Below are 10,069 nucleotides of genomic sequence, written 5' to 3'. Positions count from 1 at the left end.
GGGGATTGAAGAACATTAAGAATGTAGTGGGTGTGGCTATGAGCCTTCATTTGTGAGGTGGAGGCAGAAGGACCAGTAGGAGTTCAAGGCTATCTTCAGCCTAGATACCTAGGCTAGGTAAGACCTTGTCTCAGAAAATAATTGAAATAAAAAACAAAGAACTTGGAAATTTCTATTCAAAAGGAGAGAGATGCAGACCAAACCAGACTGAGACAGATGGTTCCCTGACTTTAAATGGTCCCCAAGGCTTTTGAGATTGCTGTTATAAAGCCTTCCTGACCATAGGAGCTGTACACCATTCAGATTGGAGTCTAATGCTCATTCATGCCTCAGCTCCACAGGATTTATCAAGGTTCCTCACACACTTAGGAATGTGTTTCCAGCCCTCCAGCTGTGTCCCCACTGGAACTGTGTTGCCCTTAGAAGGTTCAGGATTGAATCTACCATCTCACAAGTGAATAAGTTACCACCACTGCTTTCACACACCATGGCTTGTGCTAGTAATGTCAGCCCTTGTCTGTTCTTTATAAGATAATATTTCATGAGTATAGGTGTCCTGCTCTCATGTATGTCAATGAACTGTGTGTATGCAGTGCCCTCAGGGGCCAGAACAGGCAACAAGTGCCCCGGAACTGAAGTAAAGACAATTGTGAGCTGTCATGTGGGTGCTGGGTGTGGTGCTCTAACTCTCTGGAAGAGCAGCTAGTGCTCTTAACCTCTGAGCCATCTCTCCATCCCCATTTTCCTCCCTAAGAAGGAATACTAGAAACCAAAGGGGGAGTCAATGATGCAGACCCTTGTAGAAAATACTGAATCCAAAATAGAAGATCCATGGATGTTGTGTTTTACTGAGCAGCCATCCAAAAACAATAAAAAGAAATTTCCAGCCATCCAAAGGTAGTGTCTTGAGAAAAAGAAGTTGATTTCTTCAACTAAACAAGCAGACATTCTCTGAGCAATGTCCTTGGAATTCCTAAGGACCCTGGAAGAGCCCAGAACAGTGAATAAGGTAATATTGTTCCAGGAAGAAGGGATGCCTGGGGCTGCAAAAGACTCCAGGGTGTCTGACTTGAGAAGTTGACAATTTAGAGAATATTAATTTTTTAATTAGAGAAACAATATACATTCAGTATAGACATGTATGAAAAATTAGAAAATAAATCACACTTTTTAATTTGTTTGTTTGTTTGCTTGCTTGCTTGCTTGTTTGTTTTTTGACACAGCGTCCTGGAACTCACACTGTAGACCAGGCTAGCCTTGAATTTAGAGAATTACCTGCCTCTGCCTCCTGAGTGTTTAAAACATATTATCACTATCAAGAGAGGATATGCTCTTTCCACTGAAGATACTTATTTATTAACCCACTGAAAGGCACAAATAGCAAGTCACATTTAACAGCTGAGAGACTCAAAGAAGGGAGGGGACTGAGTGGGGACATCCTTCCTTCACCCACTGCAAATGGGGCTGGGACTAAAGGCGTGCACCCCCACACACTGCACAAATTTTGTTCTAAATCTATTTACAAGGTAAGCATAAAATAAAAGAGAGACATCTTTTCTGAATCTTCATTTCCCTCTTTTAGAGAAATACCATTGTCTTATTCCCTTACAGCTTCCAAAAACTTCCATCATGCCTTCCTCTGTAGGAAACGCCCGTGGGAAGGGGGTGTTCACTGTTCCATTTCTCCATCAACAAGGCACACAAGGGACCACTGTGAGCCATCAGGACCCTTCTCCAGGGTTTCCTGTAAGCTGATGACCAAGAGCCAGTCCTTAGAGGAATCTGGTCATCCCAGGCTGTGGGCCCAACTGGGCAGAAAGACTTATGAAAAACTGGGTATTGCTTGCAGCATTAAGGCACAGTGAGATGATGGAGAAGTGAGGGCACCGTCCATGATGTGTGGGATGTGCCTCTTTGTAAAGGTCTCAATCCCCACAGACATGAACAGACTCTGGCAGTTTTCACTTGTGTTTGTTTATCATTTCTCCAAGAGCGGTCCGGTCTTAAGTTTTGTAACCACACAAAGAATGTGTTTGCACACAATACTTTTTGAGATTACATCCTTAAAGTGAACATTGAGCAACATAACCGTGCTGTTTTGGTGAGCTCTGATAGGAAGTACAGAAGAACTGGTTGAGAAGAACAGGCCACGATAGTGACCCACAATTCCCACCGAGAGTTTTAGCAGAAAATCCTGGGTATCTGTATCATCAGTGAACTTGGGGGCAGAACACCCCTATCTCAGCACCTCTAAAGTGCAGCGCTGAATTACATCTCCTCACACAGGGACTCATTCTTTGCAGTGGCTGCAGCTGCCTTGTACAGAAATGAGGAAGAAAAACTTGCAGATGGAAATTGGTAAAGAACTATTGGGCAGGAGGTATTGATCAGCATTTAAAAGAACTTGTTACATGATCATAAGAACCAAAATTCAGATCCCAGCACAAACACATCAGGTCAGATATCTCCTCCACACCTGTAATCTCTACTCTAAGCTTCGAGGAGGCAGGAGGTCCCTCCTGTTTACTTCCAGCAGAGGCAAGAGAACATGAGTCTCAGGTTCAAGAGGACTTGGCTCAAAGAAGTAGGCAGAGTGATAGTAAAGGACACCCTATGCCTTCCTATGCATGGACAGACAGAAGTACTTGGACAGGCATGCACACACACACACACACACACACATGCACACACAAACACATATATGCACATATCCTTTTAGAAATCCATTGTGTAGGGAGATGGGTGAGCAGTTCAGAACACTGACTGCTCTTTCTAGCATCATTAATTCCTAGCACAATTGTAGTTAAAAACCATCTCTAACTCTAGTTCTAGGGAACCTAATCCCTCTTCTGCCCTCTGTTGACCCAAGCCACATAAATTGTGAATGTATCATGTAGGAAAAACACTCATACATGTAAAATAACAAAATGAAAAATATAAGAGATCTGCATATGAGAAGAAAGATGGCATTGACTTTCTAAGTCTGGCTTATCTCAGGTGACATGACAATTTACACTCTTCTCCACTTTCCTGCAAATGACATCATTTAATTTTCCTTTATTATGGTGGAATAAAGTTCTGCTGTGCATGTTTTGATCCACTGTCATTATCCATCTGTTGTTAATAAACATCAGTCTGAACCCACTTCCTGGCTCTCCTGCATAGATCAGCAGTAAGTATCATTGAACAAGTATCTCTGTAGTGTGTCTTCAGGGCATAGACCCATGCATGCTGTACCTGGGGAATAGAGTAGGCCTGTCTTCTCTTCTTTCCATTTTCCACAATGGTTTCACAAGTTGGCATTCCCACAACTGGTAGATACAAGTTCCCCATTTCCCTTCACCATTATCCTCAAATCCTAGACAGCATTAGTTTTTGTCACTTGTTTTCTTAATGACAGTCCTGCTGACTGGGAAAAGAAACAACTTTTATGACAGCCTTAGCTATTCGGGAAATGTAATTAAAACAACCTTGAGGATTTCTGAGTTGGATCCCACCTGGACTACAGAGTGAGTGCCAGGACAGCCAAGACTACATAGAGACCCTGTCTCAAAAACAAAATGAAGAGTCCATCTCACCCAGGTCACTGTGGGTAGCATCAAGAAAACACTGACCACAAATGTTGGCAATGATCCAGGGAAAGCCTAAACTAGTTTCCTACAGACTGCTTTGGCAACGTGGAAACCAGTGTGGCAGTTTCTCCACAATGTACCATCTGATCCAGCTATACCACCATGGAGCATGTGCCCACTCATCATAGATGACTAGAGGGTGACTATGGGACACATTTGCATGATAGAGTTCCATTCACATGGAAAGGAGTGACAGCTTTACTTTTATTATTGGGGAGGGTGTTATTATTGGATATTTTCTTTATTTACATTTCATGCGATTTCCCCTTTCCAGCTCTTCCCTTCAGAGAACTCCTATCACATCACCCCTCCCCCTGCCTCTGTGAGGGTGTTCTCCTACCTACCCATCCACTCCTGTCCCCTTGTCATAGCAGAGCATTCCCCTACAGTGGGGCATCGAACACCCTCAGGTCCAAGGGCCTCTCCTCCCACTGATGTCCAACAAGGCCATCCTCTGCCACATATGTGGCCAGCTCCTTGAGACACTCCATTTGTATTCTATGATTGGTGGTCCAGTCCCTGGCAGCTTTGGGTAGCCTGGACTGTTGACACTATTGCTCCCTACAAGGGGCTGCAAACCCCCTCAGCTCCTTCAGTTTTCTCCAACTCCTCCATCAGGGATCCCCTAGCAGAAGCCAATGTTTTAAGACATGGTTGGAACTGGACATTATCTTAAGTGAAGTACTCCAGGCTCAGTGAGACAAGGATCATGCGCTCTCGGGGACGTAGAACTTTGTGTTTAATGTTACGTGTGAGGACTTGTGTTAGTGCATGTGAGTAGAGAACAAGAGACAGAAAGGGGCCACCAGGAAAGAAGGCTGTGAGGGAGAGAGGGCTAGACAGGACTCTGTCCCATGAGAGTGCTGTTGTCAACAGTGAACCTCTCTAGAGCATGGGTGTCTGTGGTGCTGGCTAGAAGCCAATACAAGTCTTCAGTGATTGTTTACAAGGGATAGCCAGCTCTGATTGCATATGGGCCTCCTTGTTTGGCTGAGTCACCCTACTCCTAGGCAGAAAAGCTGTGGCTATGGCTGGATCATGGGACTGGAGGGGTTGGAAATGGCAGGGAGAAAGTGACCACAGAACACAGGGCAGGGAAATGCTATGACCACAGGGTTGTTGGTGGTGTTCTTTGGTTGGTTTGGTTTTTGCCTTTGATTTTGTAGACAGGGTCTCAGATATTCAGAGCTAGCCTCAAATCCACAGTGTTGCCCAAGCTGGCCTTACACTTCCCATCTTCTTGTCTCTACTTCAAGACACTGGGATTATGGGATGCTCTGTCTATGCAGTGCTAGGGACTGGACCCAGGATTCTGTACATGGTAGGCAAGAGCTGCCTACTGAGCTAAACCCTCAGCCCCTGCATGCCTGTTGTAACTCTATCAACATGACTGCTCTACTGTGTGCATGGATCCAAGTATTATTAGGTTTGGAGAGTAAACTCCTCATTGGAACCCACACTTCTAGTCCTGCCTCCCAACAGTCACACTCTGCACCACACAGTGGGAGTCTTAGGTTGTGTCCACCTCTAATTAACTCACTTCCTCTGTGCACTGCCAGAAATCATTGCTTCTTAACCTCCCTAAGCAAGGGTCTGAACTTCCTGGATTACTGTCATTTACACTGTTGGCTCCGTCTGATGAAGTCCTAGGAGATGCTGTATACACAAAACACACACAGATCCCCCTTTATGTTATTACTATTCTTTCTGGTCCCTGCACACTCTGCAGGAAGGTTGACTTCTGAATTTCCTGCTGTTTAAGTTGTGCTGGTAATTAGATAATTAAGCATACACTGTTCCTCTATGTGGGCTAAAATGGTGGCCCCTATCTGGCCAGGGCTTAGACTGTTGGGCAAGGTAGATGCAGGAAGTTTGACTGTATGCACCCCCATGCCAACTCCGGGCAGACATCAGGCTAGGAGAAGCAGCAAGGCCCAGCTCCAGGGGTGGAGAGGGCAATCTGATATCTCTAGGAACTGGCAGAAGCAGGCTTGTGTGTTCCTGGACTGTGCTGAGGCTTGGGTAAACAGGTTCTCAGTGTTAGACACTGCAGTTGGAATGCTGTGGAAGAGCTGAGAACAGAGTTGAGTCCCAGGCTGGATCCAGCCCAGGGCCAAAGGGAAAAGGAGGGGGAGGAGAGCTCTGGCTGGTTCCTTTGGAGAATGTCCTTGGCTTGCTCAGTTCGCTGCTTGGCTTGGCAGAGACGTGACTGGAAGCAGAGAGGTTTCCTGCAGGAGATTAGTCATGGCTCTTCAGAGGAAGACCTGCTCCACTGCTCCAGTGCAGCGGGTCCAGATGAGAGGAGAGAATCCATAGTTTTAAAGCGTTTATTGTTGTAAACAATACAACAGGCAGAGATTTGTGATGACTGAAACCATAATAGAGAAGTAGAGGCTGTCCATGGCCAAGTGGAGAAAAGGGGGAAAGGAATGCAGAGAGAGGGGGAGCAAGAGGTAAAGAGAGAGAGAGAGGCAAGAGTAAGATAGTAAGAGAGAGAAGATGGGCCAAGTATCCCCTTTTATAGTGGGCCAGGTGTACCTGGCTGCTGCAAGGTAACTGTGGGGGTGGAATCCAGACAGAGTATCAGCAGCATGGTGCATTGACCTACGTGACTGATGGCCACAGAATTATGGAGAACTAAGGCCTCATGTCAGGAGCTTAGTGTCTGGAAGCATGGCAAACAGACCTTCCATTCCTTGCAGAACTATCTGCTAGGTCTCCAGGGTTTAAACATAGCTCAACCAGAAAACAGGCTGCCTTTCATGATCCTACACATCCAGTGTTAATTTTGCTATGGTTGAAGGTAAATCTATGACCTACCAAGGGAGTTAAAGTAAATACAAGATCTATACCAGACCTGAAAGATTCTTGAAAAGATAAAAACTTGTTTCTTACCAGATCTTAAAAATAGCTTTAGGCAACAAAATTAATAGTAAAAGTTAAGAAGCTAGTCTCTGATTTTAGTAGGATTGCTTCAAGTTTAGTTTGATGTTGGCTACCACCTTGCTGTATATTGCTTTTACTATGTTTCGGTATGGGCCTTGAATTCCTGTTCTTTCCAAGACTTTAAGCATGAAAAGATGCTAAATTTTGTCAAATGCTTTTCAGCAAACAATGAAATGACCATGTGGTTTTTTTCTCTGAGTTTGTTTATGTAGTGGATTGCATTGATGGATTTCTGTATATTGAACCATCCCTGCATCCCTGGGATGAAGCCTACTTGATCATGAGGGATGATCGTTTGATGTGTTCTTGGATTCAATTGGCAAGAATTTTATTGAGTACTTTTGCATCGATATTCATAAGGGAAATTGGCCTGTAGTTCTCTTTCTTTGTGTGTGATTTTGGTATCAGCGTAATTGTGGCTTCATAGAAGGAGTAGGGTAGTGTTCTTTCTGTTTCTATTTGGTGGAATAGTTTGGAGAATATTGGTATTAGGTCTTCTTTGAAGGTCTGATAGAATTCTGCACTGAAACCATCTGGTCCTTTGTTTATTTTGGTTGGAAGACTTTCTATGAACCCTTTTATTTCTTTAGGGCTTATGGGACTGTTTAGATGATCTACTTGATCCTGATTTAATTTTGGTATTTGGTATCTGTCTAGGAAACTGTCCATTTCCTCCAGATTCTCCAGTTGTGTTGAATATAGGCTTTTGTAGCAGAATCTGATGATTTTTTGAATTTCCTCAGTTTCCGTTGTTATATCCCCCTTTTCATTTCTAATTTTGTTAATTTGGATACTGTCATCATCGCTGTGTGCCTTGGTTAGTCTGGCTAAGGGTTTATCTATCTTGTTGATTTTCTCAAAGAACCAGCTCCTGGTTTTGTTGATTCTTTGTATGGTTCTCTTTGTTTCCACTTGATTGATTTCAGCCCTGAGTTTGATGATTTCCTGTCTTCTACTCCTCCTGGGGGAATTACCTTCTTTTTGTTCCAGAGCTTTCACATGTGCCATTAAGCTGCTAGTGTATGCTCTCTCCCATTTCTTTTTGGAGGCACTTAGGGCTATGAGTTTTCCTCTCAGCACTGCTTTTTTGTGTACCAAAGATTTGGGTATGTTGTGCCTTCATTTTCATTAAATTCTACAAAGTCTTTGATTTCTTTCTTTATTTCTTCTTTGGCCAAGGTATCGTTGAGTAGAGTATTGTTCAGCCTCCATGTGTATGTGGGCTTTCTGTTGTTTTGTTGCTATTGAAGACAACTCTTACTGCATAGTGATCTGATAAGAGGCATGGGATTAATTCGATCTTATATTTGTTGAGGTCTGTCTTGTGACCAATTATATGGTCAATTTTGGAGAAGGTACCATGAGGTGCTGAGAAAAAGGTATATTCTTTTGCTTTAGGGTGAAATATTCTATAAATATCAGTTAAATCCAATTAGCCCAAAGCTTCAATTACTTTTACTATGTCCCTGTTTAGTTTCTGTTTTCCTGATCGGTCTATTGAGGAGAGTGGAGTTTTGAAGTCACCCACAATGATTGTGTTAGGTGCAATGTGTGCTTTGGGCTTTAGCAAAGCTTCTTTTACGAATGAAGGTTCCCTTGCATTTGGAGCATAGATGTTCAGAATTGAGAGTTTTTCTTGATGGATTTTTCCTTTGAGCAGCAAGAAACTCAAAGAAAAAAACACATGGTCATTTCATTAGATACTGAAAAAGCATTTGACAAAATTCAGCATGCTTTCACGCTAAAAGTCTTGGAAAGAACAGGAACTCAAGGTCCATACCTAAACATAGTAAAAAGCAATTGATACAGCAAACAGGTAGCCAGCATCAAACTAAATGGAGAGAAACTTGAAGCAATCCCACTAAAATCAGGGACTAGACAAGGCTGCCCCCTCTCTCCATATATTTTTAATGTAGTACTTGAGGTGCTAGCTAGAGCAATTAGACAACATAAAGAGGTCAAGGGGATACAAATGGGAAAGGAAGAAGTCAAACTGTCACTATTTGCAGATGATATGATAGTATACTTAAGTGACCCAAAAAACACGACCAGAGAACTCCTATAGCTGATAAACAACTTCAGCAAAGTGGCTGTTTACAAAATCAACTCAAGCAAATAAGTAGGCTTTCTATACTCAAAGGATAAGCAGACTGAGAAATAAATTAGGGAAATGACACCCTTCACAGTAGCCACAAACAGCATAGAGTATCTTGGAGTGACTCTGACCAAACAAGTGGAAGATCTGTATGACAAGAACTTCAAGTCTCTGAAGAAGGAAATGGAAGAAGACCTCAGAAAATGGAAAAATCTGCCATGCTCATGGATTGGCAGGATTAATATAGTTAAAATGGCCATCTTGCCAAAAGCAATATACAGATTCAATGCAATACCCATCAAAATCCCAAATCAGTTCTTCATAGAGTTAGAAAGAACAATTCTCAAATTCATCTGGAATAACAAAAAACCCAGGATAGCTAAAACTATTCTCACCAATAAAAGAAATTCTGGGGGAATAAGCATCCCTGACCTCAAGCAATACTACAGAGCAATAGTGTTAAAAACTGCGTGGTATTAGTACAGTGACAGACAGGCAGATCAAGGGAACAGGATTCAAGATCCAGAAATGAACCCACACACTTGATCTTCAACAAAGTGGTTGAAAACATCCAGTGGAAAAAAGATAGCCTCTTCAACAAATAGTGCTGGTTTAACTGGAGGTTAGCATGCAGAAGAATGCGAATTGATCCATCCTTATCTCCTTCTACTAAGCTCAACTCCAAATGGATCAAGGACCTCCACATAAAACCATACACACTAAAGCTAATAGAAAAGAAACTGGGGAAGACCCTTGAGGACATTGGTACAGAGGGAAAGTTCCTGAACAGAACACCAATAGCTTAAGGTCTAAGATCAAGAATTGACAATTGGGACCTCATAAAATTGCAAAGTTGTAAGGCAAAGGACACCATCAAAAGGACAAATCAGCAACCAACAAATTGGGAAAAGATCTTCACCAGCCCTACATCCAACAGAGGGCTAATATCCAATATATACAAAGAACTCAAGAAGAAAACCAAATAACCCTATTAAAAATGGGGTACAGAGCTAAACAAAGAATTGTCACCTGCAGAACTTGGGATGGCTGAGAAGCATCTTAAAAAATGCTCAACATCATTAGTCTTTAGGGAAATGCAAATCAAAACAACCCTGAGATTTCACCTTACACCTTTCAGAATGGTGAAGATTAAAAACTCAGGAGACTGGAGGTGTTGGTGAGGATGTGAAGAAAGAGGAACTCTCCTCCACTGCTGTTCGGAATGCAAACTGGTATAACCACTCTGGAAATCAGTCTGGTGGTTCCTCAGAAAACTGGGCACGTCACTTCCAGAGGACCCTGCTATACCACTTCTGGGCATATACCCAGAGGATTCTCCATGTAATAAGGATGCATGTTCCACTATGTTCATAGCAGCCCTATTTATAATAGCCAG

This window comes from Apodemus sylvaticus, chromosome 8, assembly GCF_947179515.1.
Source record: "Apodemus sylvaticus chromosome 8, mApoSyl1.1, whole genome shotgun sequence".
Taxonomy (NCBI): Eukaryota; Metazoa; Chordata; class Mammalia; order Rodentia; family Muridae; genus Apodemus; species Apodemus sylvaticus.
This window is presented reverse-complemented; position numbering follows the sequence as displayed.